Raw genomic sequence first — 17,022 nt, forward strand, 5'->3', positions numbered from 1 at the left:
TGTGGCAACAGAAAGACTGATGGAAACAACTGAATATCACCAAACACTGAAACAATACACACAATAGAAAAATATATAGATAGACAAAAAATAGGCCAATGTGATTTAATGCTATTACAGTAATAGTGATTAGTGTGACAGTTGTAAGAGAACTTAAGCAAGTAACAATGGACAGTATAGGCCCTCACATTTTTATTTTATTGGTATGACAAGATTTGCCTATTCATTATTTCTTTATATTCATTGTAATCTTAAAGATTACAATGAATATAAAGAAATAATGAATATAGATATCATCATTTAAACAAGTATGGTAGAAACAAATATTTCTACACTTGAAACAACTTAAAATCAACAGTACACTGTTAGAAGAAAGTGTTTTGAAACCCCAAAAGTGGTGGCAACTCTGCTGCCACCATTATACCACCACTGGCGTTTCAAGACAACATTTAGGGCCCTATCTTACACCTGGCGCAAAGCGCAGCGCAGGTGTCATTGCTAGTTTCCGACCAACGCAGTTGTCATTTTCACGCCCCCGCGCCCACGTTGGTTAAATAGCAAATGTTGGTCTTAAAATGAGGTGTGGTCAGGCGCATTGTTGGCGCATTGCTATCGAGACAGCAGAAAGCGTTGACCATTGACCAACAAAAACCTGGGCTACGGTCGAATAGTCTTTTTGCTTAGGAAGGTTCCTAACTGAGTGAAATGACCCGGAAGTATCTAAGTGGCAGCCATGATTAGAGCTGTTCGAATTCTCTAAACGCTAAGGAAAGGTGCTTCAATGCTTCCTTACTTAGCTCCTTTAGCATAGGATACACTGGACCATCCTTTACGAAAGGAGATAGTGCCGCTCCACAATTCCTTGCGACGCACCATTCGGCCATTCACGAAAACAAACGTTCATGACCGACAAGGGATGCAGATCATCATGCAAGTTACCATTGCTTATTAAGCATTTTCCATCTTATGCCATAACTTGCTAATATGTTTTGAACTTTCAACAATATGTTAAACCCATAGGCGAACTATAAACGCTACGTTGCTGTTGTAAAATGATCAAAGTGAAGTTAACGTTGTAGCGTAACCTATGCTCAGTTTGCATTAGTTATTTCTTCATTCTGAGCGTTGTTGTATTGCCAGCCATTAAGAATATCATTCATTAATTTTTGCACAGATGCTGAAACCCTTGCCTTACTGTAATAAAGGCCTGTATCAGCCATAACAAATTCAAAGCACAATAAAGTCAACATTTCAAGGTGTTTACTGAGTTGTGTGGTGGTTCCTAAGCTATTATATGCATAGGCTTATAATCAGATCATAATCAGCATATCGACCATAACACAGAAGTCTGTCTTTCAAGAAAAAGCGATATGAGACGTTTTTAGCCAGATGATGTTTTTAATTCAACATGATTTGTAGGCCTAACATGTTATGCCTATCTTGCATGAATTTAACAATTATTTTCATACAATCATACTAATTGGGATTCATGTCGATAAATATGAGTGGAGAGGAGGGTGAGCGTGAGCAACCATTCTAAATGTGACAACCATTTCGTTTCACTTTTGTGACTGGTAGCCTATATTCCTTTTTGGCTGGACCGCAACAGCGGGGCCAGCCCTACAAACGCGAATGTCTGTCACTGACTGACTGAGTGACTGACTGAGTGACTGACTGAGTGACTGAGTGATCAAGTTACACCATTGGTCGGCCGTGGCACGTGGCACATCATAGTATCGCAGAGCCAGAAATTTAAGTTTAATTTTCTCCGCCGTCTAGTTTCTCCGCTGAGATCGGGAGCCCGTTTCTCCCACACAGTAAGCAGGCTGACCAATATCATGCATGTAAGCTGAAGCTAAAGTAGAATCTATACAATTATATCATATCACCGTTTATGTCGATGCATATGCGTGAGCTCAGTCCACCTGAAGTCCTCTGTTCTGTCAGGGGAGAGAGAGACACAAACAAGCATGGAGGTTTCATCACGCCGAGGGCTTATTGCCGACCTTTCCGAAGTTTCCCGGGGCCACGGTTCCGGCCGGCGCCACTAGCTGGGCGCCGATTTGTTCCCGATGATCCGGCCGAGATTTCGGCCGGGGTCCCGGTGTCCGGCGAACAGCATTTTCGGCACCGACGGGTAACAGAGCGCCTGGCGCTTGGATCAACAGGATCGATGCGGGCCGTGGGCGTGGTGGAGAGGACAGCGGTGGAGAGAGAGACGGGACGCGCTGGAACGATCAGTATGGATGTATGGACTATTATTCTGTATTAGCAGTCTACAGCCAGGGGTTAAAGTGGGCCGGAATGATCCGGAACGGCGTTCCGGCACCTTCGATTAATAAGTAAATAAATCTGATTGGCAGTTTTATACATAATAATGACAAGCAAGTTCACAGGGCTGCCAACTCTCACGCATTGACTGAGACTCACGCAGTTGACATTTTGATGTCAACATCCGTTTTCAACCCACAATGCACTGTATTTTGGTTTGCTTCCTATATTAGGTCCTATATTAAGTCCGATTACGTTCTCACCTAAAGCGAACCGAACCATGGTTCACTTGGAAACGGACCGAGTCCCGACTTTTCAGGAGGACCATGGTTCGCTTGTTTGGTCCGCACCAGAGTTCGAATGCGTGTTCTCACCTCTCCAAACGTACCGGACTTACGTGTAAACGCACCATGGTTCGATTAAAATGGACCAAACAGGGTAGGTGTGAAAGCCCCCTTACGTGTTTTGATACCTTACTTTCATGGACTGAAAACACCACTATGGTGTTTCAAAAGCTGACTGTCAGGGAATCCAAACACCACTATGGTGTTTTGATTCCTTACTTTATTGCACTCCAGACAACTCCAACAACTATGGTATATTTAATCCCTTTTCTCATGTACTCCAAAAACCACTATAGTGTTTATCTTTGGCAGTAACTCTGTTTTACACTGTTTCATATGGTTTCATAACGATACACCCTCATATGGTGTATCATCCAACTATTTTACCTATTTGTCAAATATTGTTCAATGAATTACAATATCTTTACTACAAATGAGGACAGAAAAAGATTTTTCAGGCATTTTTATTTATGCTTCATTTATGCTTCATGCAGTCACAAACAAATCTTAGTTTTATCAATAAACAATCAGTAGCATACAAGATATGGTATTGTAAGGCCACCCATGCCCACATGAAGCAATGAGATACATCATATGTCCCTAAGTTTCTAAGTAAAGTCAAATATATTGTGTGACAATTATATTGTATACTGTATAGACAATTACACAATAATGAATAAACATTGGTTCAGTGTCATCCAAAATGTGCGTGATGGACGGACGGACAGACAGACAGATGGATGAACAGACAGAGACTGATACATAGTATCCATATATTATCTGTTACGGTTAGGATTATTCAGTAGTTGTATCTGTACACAATTTGGGATACTGCTACCCATAGGTGGAGTTTGAGTTGTATTCTGGGGGGGGCACCAAAAGAAAAACTATTACCCTGTCAATTCCCAACTATGCTGCACCACGCCACACACAATGCCAAAATAGATCACTTATAGCCAATAGACCATACACCACAACAAATTACAAAGTGGACAACAACCAACGAACACATCCAAAACCAGGCTTGTATAATTCAATACTGTACACCACAAAGTAATAAAGTAGTGGTAAAATAGATGACTTGCCAGTAGACCAGAGGACAGCACATGAAAAAGTTCTAACCGCACTGTGCAGGAGCCTACCTCCAGATACATTCCAACTGAAAACACACACACTTCAAATAAACAGCCGTCTTACCGAACGCAGTAGTAATCGTCGTTAATCTTTGGCAGACTCTCAATAATGGAGGAGGGAAAATACTGCACGCGGTATTCTATCCATTAACGCGGAAACGCGTAGGGATTGGGAATTCATCTCGCACACTTGTACAACTGTCTAAATTTACAATATTAATGAATAATAATCATTACATTTATACTGTAATATGTATAATAATTATTATATAATAATGAATGAAGAAACCCCTATCACATTCCATCATCCTACGCATGCGCGGAACGGGAGCTCTTAAATTAAGCTGTTTGGTTTTTTTTTATTACGTTAAAGACACATCTGGATCTCACGCCGATCCGTATGACCTTAAACTTTACGATATTTTGCCTGAATCAAATAACATATATAAGAAAAAAAGATAATGGTCTGAATGAGACACATTCCCAGCTAAAAAAGCAGCAGTGAAGACGGAAGTAGTCGGAAGTGAGACCCATCTATCGCTTTGCTTACTCTCTGACTCAACCATCAGAGCTTTAGCTAAGATGAGATCCCTGTGATGCCTGTCAAAGTGGATGATTACATCCTGCTTTCCAGAAGTCGATGGGTGCCATCGATGGGTGTCACATCCGCATCAAACCCCCTGGAGAGCCAGATGCCCAGTGCTATCGGAACCGCAAGCTGTTCCCTTCCATCCAGCTGCAGGCCGTGTGTGACCACAGAGCCAAGTTCATTGATGTTTTTGATAGTTTCCCTGGCTCCGTGCACAACTCCAGGGTCCCCTGTATCGGAGAGGAGTCTATCCTATTTACCTGGATTGACAGGTTCAACGCTCATCATGCTAGAGCTCGCTGTGTCATTGAGCGGGCGTTTGGCATGACGAAGACCAGGTGGAGGGCCATCTTCTTCCACGCCCTGGAGGTGGACACCACGTTCGTCCCTGATGTTGTGATGGCCTGTAAAATCCTCCACAACATCTGTGTGTCCAATGGGAATGTCCTACCGGTGGAGGATGGAGAACCTGGCGAAGAGGAAGGAGGAGATGGAGAGACAGTCAGTGGCAGTGACCTGAGAGACCAGATTGCTGCTCAGCTGTCTGCCTTGTAGGACCATGTGGGTGACCATGACTATTTTTGTCATTAATCTTTTTTTCTTAATGTTTATAAAACAGTATTGTAACAGTAGTAGCAGTTGTAATGGTAGTAGTAACAGTGGTAGTAGTAGTAGGAGCACTTACTTACAGTACTAGTATCAGTAGTAGTATCAGTAGTAGTAGTGGTGGTAGCAGTAGTAGTAGTAACAGTGGCAGTAGTAGTAGGAGCACTTACTTACAGTTGTAGTATCAGTAGTAGTAGTAGTAGTGGTGGTAGCAGTACTAGTAGTAACAGTGGCAGTAGTAGTAGGAGCACTTACTTACAGTAGTAGTAGTAGTAGTGGTGGTGGTAGCACTAGTAGTAGTAACAGTGGTAGTAGTAGTGGTGGCAGTAGTAGTAGTGGCAGTGATAGTGGTGGTAGTAGCAGTATTAAATGCTTTTCAATCCCTAAAATGTTATATTATTTATATTTACTGTTATTGTCTATCTGTTCAATTGAATTGATGTACAGTAAATATTTGTATAATATTTAAATATATGCATGTTGATTACCTATTTGCGTCACCACTTAAGTGTTTCAATGTTCAACTGTAATATTCCATGTGTAACTTTACTACACAAATATTCAACTGTAATAGCCTACTGAACTTGTCTATGTTCTTCCTCTTCAGTTTACCTAATTTGACTTTAACCATACACAAAATGTGAAAGTTGAAGGGTTTTTTATTATTAAGAATGAAAACAAAATTGAAAATAACTAACAAATTTAGAACTGATCTAACAATAACACTACTAATCTACTAATCATTCTTTAATCAGCCTCTCCAAGAGGCTGAAGAGCCGATCTGCCCTCTCAGCAGCCGCCCTCTGCCTGGCTTCCTCCCTGGCTTCTTCCCTTTCTGCCTCCTCCCTTAGAAACGCCAAAAAGGAGTTTCTCTTCCTCTCCCTGCGCTGGGGTCCTGGCTCACTGTCCTCTACATTCAAATTCATGGCAGAGGCCACAGCATCTGATGGCCCTGGCTCATCTGAGGAGGCGGCCAGGGGCATTGAGGCACGCACCACTGGTGGACTGATCGAGTGCCTCTGCCCCAAGACCTCATCCATCAGGGTGAACCAGGGCCATGAGGATGCTGAGTCCTCTCCTCTGTTTGTTCCTGTCCCTGTAGGTGGGTTTTTCAACTCCTGCAGATAAGTGTAGCATTCAAATTTCAGGATAAGTGGTGGGAGTTGATATACACATATACTTTACTTTGATCTGTCCAATAAAGGCAAAAATACTAAAAAACGTACTCTAAAAGAAGACAAATGAGTGTCAGAGCTGCAGTGTCCATTGGTGATACTCTGAAAGACAACAGAAAAGCTATACAACTGCTTTCATTTGAATAACAGTTGAAAATAAAAAAAATGATTGGCCACTATAGGCACACAGACCAGCAACAAACAGTAAATGCTTATATGCTTAGTTGAAAAAGGAAACTATTTACAATGGTTGAGCTATAGTTAAAGGAAGAATCATCAATACAAACCTAAATCCTAAACAAATGGATAGCCCCAGTGCAAAAATGAAAAAAATTGAATGGGTGTATACTGCTCTACTGATACCTGCCAAATCAATAGCTGCCAGTCAATTAAAGAGGGAGCAGTATACACCCATTCCAATTTTTTCATTTTTGGCACTGGGGCTATCCACTGGGGGATTCCCTCTGTGTGAAGGGCCCTCTGATAGGCCGAAGAGATATATGATGTAGGGTAACCCCTACGCTGGAAACGCTCATTCATTTCAACAGCTTTAGACTGGAAATCTGTAACAGTACTGCAGTTTCTGCGCAATCTCAAAAAATTGGAATATTGCGAATGAGTTGTTTTGGATGGTTACTCTCAGCTTTTAGAAGTGTTTTTCTGCTTAAGGGTTTACGATAGATTGTAGTCTCAATAGTACTGTTGTTTCCCTTGTAAAGTGTTAGGTCTAGAAAGTGGACAAAGGTTTCATGCTGTTCCATAGTGAAAGAGAGATAGTAGTAGAATTTATATATTTCATAAAGTCAGACAGCTCTCCTCCATCACCTCTCCATATGACCACAATATCATCAATGTATCTTTTCCACAAAGCAATCTTGGACAAAAAAGTGTTTTGGAGTGGGTTATGAATGAATTTCTCTTCCCATAGACCCATAACAAGACAAGCATAGGATGGGGCAAAAGCACTGCCCATAGCTGTGCCACAGGATTGCAAGTAATAGGAATCCAAATACTTAAAAAAGTTCATGGTGAGAATCATTTCTGACAGTGTAAGTAGGAATTCATTAGGAGGCAAAATCCCGTCTGGACATTTGTTGAGGTAATGGGTGAGAGCATCAAGACCTATAGGATATCAGTTTGTTCATATATAAACTCTTTAATAGTATTTAGTATATTAACAGTGTCCCCAAGGAAAGAAGGGAGGCTTGAGACTAATTTCTTAGCGAAGAAGTCAACAAATTGTGACAGAGGCTGAGTAAGACTACCAATACTTGCAACAATTGGGCGTAGGGGAGGATTGATAATGGATTTATGCTGTCCTCGAGCTGAGAAGCACCTGATTCAGCTGCATTTTGCTGGAAGATGCGTGGAGAACCCTGTCATAAATCATTAATTTGCAAGTGACCAATTAATGTATTACAACTAAGAAAACATTGTACTACAGGCAGAAGAGTTGAGCTCAGATGAATCATCTAACCGGATTGCTTCATTAGACTTATAAAAACTGAAACAAGAAACGGTTTTGGCATTTTAATGTTTATTGTCTGCTTTTCCTGTAATATTTGTAAGCATACTGAGTTTGAAACTTTGCTCAACTCCAAAAGACAGGTTTAGATTAATCATTCTGGTGAGTCAGAAAGGTCTGCTCTCATGTGTAAATATCCCTTTTTTCAGGCATGTACATGCCATGTGCATGTTTTATGCAATTGTTATTCAGAAAGAAGTACATGTCAGCGTTCGACAAAATAATGCCTGTTTGATGCACATACCATTTCGAATGTCTACCCATGGCTATTTTTGTTGGAGCCTCATATGGGAAACATGCTGCCAATAACTGTCAAGAGCAGAATATTGTTCAATAAAAATGTTGTCCTTATTCATATCCTCCCTTGATTTTCTTAGTTGTGGTTGTGTTCATTTGTTGCCTGTTCATGACTGATGTAAAGGCAAAGTAAAACATTTATGACAACACTCCTATATACATATACAAATTTAAGTGTGTACTTCCAGTACAAATTACTGAGAAGAGCTAATACTCTGTCATTCCTCAAATGCAGGTACAAATACAATTCTTGACATGCAACCACTGGAAGATGCAACTGTGACTGCCCCACAATAATGTTGCAAATGTTCTTAATATCTGTCACATAGCACTGTTTCTAGTGCAGTCAGTGTGCGCACAGCGACACATCAATCCTTTCTCCTAGGCAATATAGTCCAAAGTTCCAAATATCACTTCTACAGAGTTCCTGGGAAAACTTAACAACGGGTATACATCTAGTTCCAATATTGTCTAACTTTGAGTACGCACAGAATGAGGAGCATACCAGTGTGAGCTTCGATGCACGTCCATTTAAATAAAACCCATCACACAATTCTTCTCCAGTCTACTATGCTTTTATTTTTAATTTATTAAATTTTATTCACTAAACATTTTCAACTATCTTTCCTTAATCAGGGTGGTGTCTGAGGTTGTTCCAGGTTTCCTTATTTACAGTTCACCCGTCATATGACTTATTTACCCTTAAGTAAATATTTCCTCTAAAGTAAATGTATTTTGTGAAAACTATTTTGAAATGTAATGGTAATGTTGTTTTGTATACTACACATGACTGACTGATTAACTGTATATAAGGAAACCTGAAACAACCTCAGACACCACCCTGATTAAGGCAAGCTGAAAATGATTGGTGAATAAAGCATAGTGGACTGGAGAAGAATTGTGTGATGTGTTTCGTTTAGATGGATACACATGTAGTTCCATCTCAAATTAGAGAGAGGATCTGATCTTATTCCTCAAATGCAGGTACAAATCCAACGCTTGATAAGCATCAGCCGGAAGATGCAACTGTGACTCCACCATCAGAATGTTGCAGATGTTGTAGATGTCTGTGTCACATGGCACTGTTGGTCGAAATGAGCAGTTGCTCCGACACAGCTGTACATCAGCTCTTTCTGCTGGGGAAACGCAGTCATCAGTTGTGTAGAGTTCTGGGAACATGCACATGACTCTGGGTCGACTGCTGGGTACTCTGTCATTCTTTGATGGTCTGATGACGTGAATCCCACACACAGGTGGTCTCATCTAACTCGTCCTGGAAAAACAGTATATTAGAAAGTAAGAAAACAAGTTAACTGATATCAGTAATACAATTTGGTATTCTCATGTGGGCCTTAGATAAGTTATGAGAGGGCTTGAAATAAAACATGTTAATTTATGATAAGCAAAAAGGCCAACAAAGTTAACTGATCGTATGAAACAACCCCATTTTCACTGTATGATGAAACAATGAGCAGGGCTTCAAATGCCTACTCTATCTTTTCTACCATAGTAATAATGTAGCCTATATTCAAATTCATAATTCAAGATTTTGAGTGATAGATGGGATCTGTATCAGCGTGTTCTCTACTGATCACAACTTCAGTATAAAATATACTGAAGGTTTAATGTGTTGTGATGACCTGTAATGCTGCCTTGTTTTTTGGTCATCGATAACTTGTTCTGTTGCATACCATCGAATGAAGCACAGGACTCTGAGCTTATTTTGCAGCAGTTGACTTTGAATAGCCTACAGAATTTACTTTAGGTAGGCCTATTCACAATAGACCATCACACAATTATTAATTGCGGGTTCCTTGATAAATCATGGATAAGCAATATCAACTTCTGCCAAATAGCTAAGTAGTAATCTTTGGCCCAGTAATTACTGTAGAGCTGCAACGATTAATCGATTAGTTGTCAACTACTAAATTAATCGCCAACTATTTTGATAATCGATGAAATGGTTTGAGTAATTTTTTAAGAAAAATAAGTCAAAATTCTCTGATTCCAGCTTCTTAAATGTGAATATTTTCTGGTTTCTTTACTCCTCTATGACAGTAAACTGAATATCTTTGGGTTGTGGAGAAAACAAGACATTTGAGGACGTCATCTTGGGCTTTGGGAAACACTGATCAACATTTTTCATCATTTTCTGACATTTTATAGACCAAACAACTAATCAATTAATCGATAAAATAATCGACAGATTAATCGACAATGAAAATAATCATTAGTTGCAGCCCTAAATTACTGTGAGCACATTCAGCCATATTCATATAAAAACAGCCATGCAGTGTCTGCTAATTGGAGAATGTAAACACAGTGATTTGTGACGTGTTGTGCGGGCCACAATTCAAGATAGAAGTAGGTTTAACAATAACAACATAACGATATGATACAACATTTGTAGCTTACCAGGATGATACCCATGAAGCAGAACTGAATTAGACTTCTGTCCAAATATGCACTGTCGAATAAATCAGGGTCCTTCAGATCAACAAACAGAGAAATGTAGAACTCCATTGATTCCTTCCTGAGGAAGCCCCACCAACTTTCTATTCTCTGATTTGCCGTGCTTGCCCCTTCAATGTAGCTGTCACTAGCAGAGCCGTTGTGTATATTGCGATGGAGAAAACCCTGAAAGTCTCTGACTTTAACGTTCTCTGTGCCCCGGTAGCCTCCAACAATTTTTGGGTCATTGCTTGTAGTAAATGCATTCATCCAGATGATTTTCCGTGAAAACCCCTCAATGCAAACGTTGATACAGATAACAAATGGCTTCAATTTGTCATAGGAGTCCAAGTGCCAAATATAATCGGGCCTTTTTGCAAAATAGCTTCGGAGACGTTTGGTTCCTCTGAGTTCAACAACCCTTGGGTCTAGTTCTTTTAGAATTAAACGAACGTCTTCTTTCCTGACATGTAATCCATTCTCCTTGCATTTTGTGTACATCCACCTATACCCATGGAGTTGGCCAGATGTTTGTAATTGTTCATAAACGAAAGTAATTACCCGATCAAAACTGGCGTATCCCTTGCGCCGAAACAGACTACAAGACTTCAAAATTCATTTTAAATGACGACTTGCAAGCAAAGCAGTAATGTCCTTATAATGAAGTCCAAGGTTAAAATATAGCTCAACTAACTCCTGTACTGTCATTTCCACACAGAAACATAGCAGGCCGAAATGCACTGGGTGGTCTCCTGTGCGTGCCAGATATCCTGTGCGCACGCAATACTTTCTTGTGAGCACGGGAAACTTTCTCATGAGCACGGTAAATTTTCTCGTGAGCACCGTACATTTTCTCGTGCCCACGGGAAACTTTCTTGTGCCCACGGGATAGTTTCTGGTGCGCACCAGATAGTTGTCCGTGCGCACCAGAAACTTAAAGATTTTTTTTTTTTTTTTGCCCATGTCCCCTTAGGGGCTCCGTAGTTTTCAAACACTTTAACATAAAAAAATCTTCTAATTAAGACCTCCAAAAAAAAAAAAAACTCCAAATAAATAGTTTTTTTCTGGGGAATTTTGCTATTTTCTGTAGTTTCCTAGAATCAGATGAACTCATAGATGCAATTTGAACGGACGGAAAGGTTAGCTTAGCCTTAGCTCAACTGTTGCAAGTCTAGGTGACATCTCCTAAGATAGATGGTTGATACATCAGTGATATTTAAATATTACAAATCATTCTATTGCTTTACCAAGTCTAACATTACCTTCAACACACTTACATTGTGTATTGTGCCACAGCTTCATAGAGAACTCTGATTATTGTGTGTCTATCCTTTAGGTTCTGACATGGTTCTTTGTTGTCTAGTTTTGTTTGAAGATGTCTGAGGAACGTTGGGATGTCAAAACTGGCAGGCAGTCTCACACTCGCTCCATTGCTGTAATATAGGAGATTTTTTTTTCTTTTAATTTTAGGTGGAAATCAACTTAAAATACACAATTTACATTGCTATGACCCTACCAGTTAGTAGGTTACCTACCAATAAGTAAGTCTTTCATGACATTTTTTTGTTTACAGAAGGTATTCTGTAACAGGTCAGGTATGAAAATTTCGACGGCATTAAAACAGCAATGTCAGCCCTAAATATTAACTGCTATCTAGGCAATAATAACTAGAACAAAAGTTATGGTAACAGTACTCTTAAGCTTCAAGCTGGTCACTCATGCCAAGATGAAACATAACTCAGGAAGATGCTCTGAAAACATCATACACACACTTGCCTTGATGTAGCTGAAGAAGTAGATTGCTGCCATTCCTCTGGAGGCACATGCTCTAAAGTCAGTGTTATTACTGGCTCTTTCAGTGTACCCTCCCCAGCCACAGAAGAAGAGTATCCCTCAGAGCTGTTCCCGCCAGTTCTGGCCCCTCCATTGCCGGTCCCTCAGCCCCCTCGGGCCCCTCTTCACGCTCCCACAGTCCCCAGATGCCTGCCTCTAACTGCCATCCACACAGTCACCTGCCTGAAAACCACCATCCCTCCACCTCTCCTTCTCCATCGCCTGTTCTGAACGGTATGTTGTTTGCTTAACAGTTTGGTTTCATAGCAATAGTAATAGATATTGATGTTATCTTGAACATTCATCATCACCTAGCAATGTTACCATATCAAACTACACTTTTTTTTTCTTACAATTTTTTTCAATTCTTTTTCAGTGCCAACAGTTCCATCATCTTGCGGCCTCCGAGGTTTCCTCCTCTTTTTTCACGTGATTTCACTTATCACGTGACGAGAGTAAGGATGGATGGAGTAAGGAGGATTTTGGTGTCAAAGCGAAAAGCAAAAGGCAATATTGGCAATATTTCAGATTTAAACCCAGTGCTAATAAGGAACCTGATAATGTTAATCAGGCAATCTGTAAACGTTGTCTGATGAAGGTGGCAGCATCTGGAGGCAACACCTCTAATCTACACACAGAGGCCAGACACACAGCCGTCCATAAGTGGTGTGTTTGCACGATGCACTAAATATAAGGACAGTGAGAGGTGGAACGCATGCACTGATGCGGTGACCAAATATATCTGCAAATAAGTGGTGTCTTTCAACACTGTTGAAAAGCAATCGTTCAGAGACCTCTTAACCACACTCGACCACCAGTACAAGGTACCAGGGCGGACATATTTCTCCACAACAGCCATCCCGCGCGCCTACACCCGTGTCCGGAGTGAGCTGCAACAGGCCATCTCAGCAGTTGAGCACTTTTCCCTTACAACAGACATGTGGTCCAGCACAAAAATGACACTGGACCACACCGCTAACTTGGCCGATGCCTTGCAGGAGGCTCTGCAATAATGGGGATTAGAAGAGGGTAAAGTGTCCTGTCTCACGACCGACAGTGGAAGCAACATAAAAGCGGCTGTTCGTAACTTGGCCATGGTTGAGCTGCTTTGGGCACAACCTGAACCTCGCATTTTTGATTCATTTGATTCATTAAATAGTCCACTATAAGATACCCACAATGCACTACAAATTGTAGTGAACGGACAGTGTACCCTACAATTTCTCCTGTATACCTGTCAACTGGTCGGCAAAACGGCTGGACTTTTAGTGAGGAGACAGAGACATAATGCGGTTGCAACCACACCGTGGCATTTATTTACCCGTGCACATGACGTTACAGCATCCTGCCACCTACCAGAACAGAGACTGAGTTGGTACCGGCAGCCTTTATAGTTCTCTACAGCAGGTAATTAGGAGGACGCTACCAACAATGGGGGGTTTCTCCTACACACATACAAACACCTCCACTTTACAAACAAATGAATAATAAATATAATACAAAATTACTATTTACATAATTACACATTTCTCATTAATACATCAGTAAATAAACAACATATTAATACTCAATATTACACCACCTATAGATATCACTTCCCCCCTCTCCCTGCGACCTCGCTAAATGGAACCCTCCTGGAACTTTATATTGGTGCGCAGGCCCCGGGGACGTCTTTACATCTTTACGCCGTTACATTTCCTTCCCCCTCTCCCCTGAGAGTACAGTACCTCACTTCTCATGAATCCTAGAGAGACAGTCAGCTACCACGTTGGACTTCCCTGTTCTGTACTGAACCGTGAAGTCGTAGGGCTGCAAGGAGAGGTACCACCCTGCCAGCCGCATGTTCGAGTCTCTCATTCGATGCAACCACTGGAGTGATCGGTGATCCGTCTCCAGGGTGAAGTGTCGTCCAAGCAGGTAGTATTTCAGTGTCTCGACCACCCACTTCATCGCCAAACACTCGTTCTCCACCGTTGAGTACCGCGTTTCCCTGTCCAGAAGTTTGCGGCTCAGGAAAGCAACCAGCTTCTTCTCTCCATCCACCTCCTGGAGTAATACCGCACCAATGCCGACTCCAGAGGCATCTGTCTGCAGTGTGAATGGCTTGGAGAAGTCAGGACTGTGGAGAACTGAATCACTGGCAATGGCCTCCTTGAGGACGTTGAAGGCTCTGTCACATTCGTCAGTCCAATGGACTTTGTTCGGTGCAGAGGCTTTTGTCAGGTCAGTCAGAACTGCTGCTCGCTTTGAGAAAAGGGGGATGAATTTCCTGTACCATCTCACCAGCCCCATAAAGGCCTTGACCTTCCTCTTGGTAGTGGGAACAGGATAAGAGTGGATGGTTTCCACCTTCCCCACCTGTGGTCTGACGACTCCATGTCCGACCACATACCCGCGATACTCGACTTGCCTCTGAGCGAACGCACATTTGTGGATGTTGATCGTGAGTCCAGCCTCCTTAATCAGATGGAGAACCTGCCGCAGATGGGACATATGCTCCTCCCAGGATCGGCTGAAGACCACCACGTCATCCAGGTAAGCAGCACAGAACTCCGGCACATCCCTCAATACTTGGTCCATGAGCCTCTGAAATGTTGCAGGTGCCCCCTGAAGGCCAAACGGCATCACCTTGAACTGGAACAAGCCAAAGGTGTTTTAAAGGCTGTCAGCTCCTTGTTCTCCGGTGCTAAAGCAAGCTGCCAGTATCCCTTACTCAAGTCCAGAGTGCTGATGAACTTGGAACTTCCCACTCTCTCCAACAGCTCATCAATGCGGGGCATGGGGTAAGGGTAAAACTTGGACACCGCATTTAGGTACCTGAAGTCGATGCAGAACCTTAGCGAGCCATCCTTTTTAGGCACCAGCACAATGGGGCTGCACCACTCACTGGTTGACGTCTCGATTATCCCCAACTCTACCATCATCTCGATTTCCTTCTTCAATACAGGCACCAACCGCTCTGGAATCCTGTAGCACTTTTGTCGAGGATCAGCATCCTTCTTGAGGTGGACCTTATGCTGTACCAGTGTCGTAAAACCAGGCTTTTCCTGGAACAGCTCTGGATCAAGGAGACATCTCACTTCCTCCTGCTGGGAAGGCGCCAGATGTGACAGATCCACTGGCCGGGGCTCCGACCTACTGGTGGGAAAGAATTGCTCCGACTCTTCCTCCTCCTTGACAACTCGAACCAGCAGGTGCTGTCGGACTGGCTTCCGGACCGGCTGCTGGGCTGGCTCCTGGACCGGCTGCTGGGCTGGCTCCTGGACCGGCTGCTGGGCTGGTTCCTGGACCGGCTGCTGGGCTGGTTCATGGACCGGCTGCTGGGCTGGTTCCTGGACCGGCTGCTGGGCTGGTTCCCGGACCGGCTGCTGGGCTGGCTCCCCGACTGGCTGCTGGGCTGGTTCACGGACTGGCTGCTGGGCTGGGCAGAACCTGTTGTCCTGGTTGGAAGACTCGCTCTCTTGACTTCCGGTCATACCAAGATTTCTGACTGTCTTGGGCAGTTCTCATGTTCTCTTGTGCAAGAGCGGTCATCTCCTCCAGCCTCTCCCGCATCTTCACCACATAGGCAACCACATTCTCCCCAGCTGCTTCTGGGTTCTCCCAGTGTCCTTTCAGGAGATCCAGTGGCCCCCTCACCTGGCGACCATACAGCAACTCGAATGGCGAAAACCCAGTTGATGCTTGTGGCACCTCATGGTAAGCAAACAGCAGATAGGGCAGCCATTGGTCCCAATCAGAGCCTGTGTGGGACACAAACTTGCGCAGCATGTTCTTGAGTGTTTGATTGAAGCGTTCTACCAGCCTGTCTGTTTGGGGGTGGTAAGGGGTGGTCTTAATGTCACCTGTGTATGATATGTATTGTGTATTTTGATATGGACTGAGCCATGTAGGCTTATACATCAGGATTGATGTTTTGCCCAGGAAATGTGTGGGGTTTTTTTCTATTCTTGCTCTCTCCATGATGAGTAGATGAGTCACACCTGTGGGCCAACTGGGGAGTGGAGCGATTGGCTGGGAGCAACAGGACCCGGCCCTCTTCTATGATGGTGGTGGTGGTGGTGGGGGGAAGAACGGTGGAAAGGACGCCAGCGGATCGGGCCGGAGGGAGACGTAGCTCTGGGAGCAGAGATTGGAACAATGCTCTCTAATCCGTCAGAAAAAGGGACGGTCGTTTCCTGGCTCCTTTGCGTGTGAGTAGCTTAATAGCCTGGCCAGCTAGCTCACTCACCGGTCTTTCTGTCTCCCTTCCAGTTTGGTCTGCCGAGCCATCGTCACGGAGTCTGGCGGTCCGGTCTCTTCCGCCGCTGCTCTTCCGCCACGGACCATCGCCACCGCCATCACCATCGCAAGGAACACAGCGTCCGAGAGATTGCCCAAAACTACGCCACCGGCGGAGCACCTACCACTCAGCCGTTCCCCCCCGAGGATTGGACCGGGGAGCGGGACGGGCACGCAATTGAGGCATGCAAGGCTGGGACCAGACAGGCGCTGCAACAAAGACTGTCGGTGGTAGAGAGATTGTTTTATTGTTTTATGTCTCGGTCAGGTGGTGACCGACCGAGACTTCACGGACTTATTTTATTGTCTCCTTTTTTTGTGTATGGTAGACTGGGGGTGCGGGTTATTGGTTGGGCCTCACCCACGTGACATTTGGGCTAACGTGCTAAGGGTGGGGGCGGGGGTTTAATCTCATGCAGTGCTTCATATAGCCCGTTAGGCCTTAACTGTGTATTGTAGCTGATGTTGTAACGAGTGGGGCTTGTTACGTGTGCCCTATGGAAAGGGGTGGAATAAT

This window comes from Centroberyx affinis, unplaced genomic scaffold (genome assembly GCF_046629955.1).
Source record: "Centroberyx affinis isolate AG114_WGS23_722 - 3 ecotype Tasmania unplaced genomic scaffold, CSIRO-AGI_Caff_v1 ptg002680l_1, whole genome shotgun sequence".
Lineage (NCBI taxonomy): Eukaryota > Metazoa > Chordata > Actinopteri > Beryciformes > Berycidae > Centroberyx > Centroberyx affinis.